We start from the raw sequence: 534 nt of genomic DNA, 5'->3' as shown, positions 1-534 counted from the left end.
CGCTCTGAGAGATAAAAAACACAAAAATGGAAATGGAAATTATAAAAGGGAACCAGTCAGAAACGAAGAACACATTATCTGAGTTGAAGAGTATATTAGAAGAAATAAACAGAGTGGATAAATAAGAGGAGCGAATCACCAATATAGAGGATGGGGAAGCCAAGGACACTCAATTAGAAAGGCAAGAAAAAAGAAGCCAAGACCAAAATAATAATTTAAGAAGCCTATGGGACACTATTACATGTAAAAATATTCATGTAATAGGAGTACCTGAAGGAAAACAAGACGTTGAAGAGCTATTTGAAGAAATAATGATGGAAAACATCACTTACCTGGTGAAAGAAATAGACATAAAACCCCAGGAATTTCAGAGAATCCCAAAAAACCAGGAACCCAGAGGTCCACACCAAGACATCATAATTAAAATGTCGAAGGTTAAATACAAAGTGAGAATCTTAAAAGCAGCAAGAAAAAAGCAATTACCTACAAAGGAGCTCCCATAAGACTGGCAGCCGATTTCTCAAAAGAAAATAT

This window comes from Pteropus alecto, unplaced genomic scaffold, assembly GCF_000325575.1.
Source record: "Pteropus alecto unplaced genomic scaffold, ASM32557v1 scaffold19, whole genome shotgun sequence".
Taxonomy (NCBI): Eukaryota; Metazoa; Chordata; class Mammalia; order Chiroptera; family Pteropodidae; genus Pteropus; species Pteropus alecto.
This window is presented reverse-complemented; position numbering follows the sequence as displayed.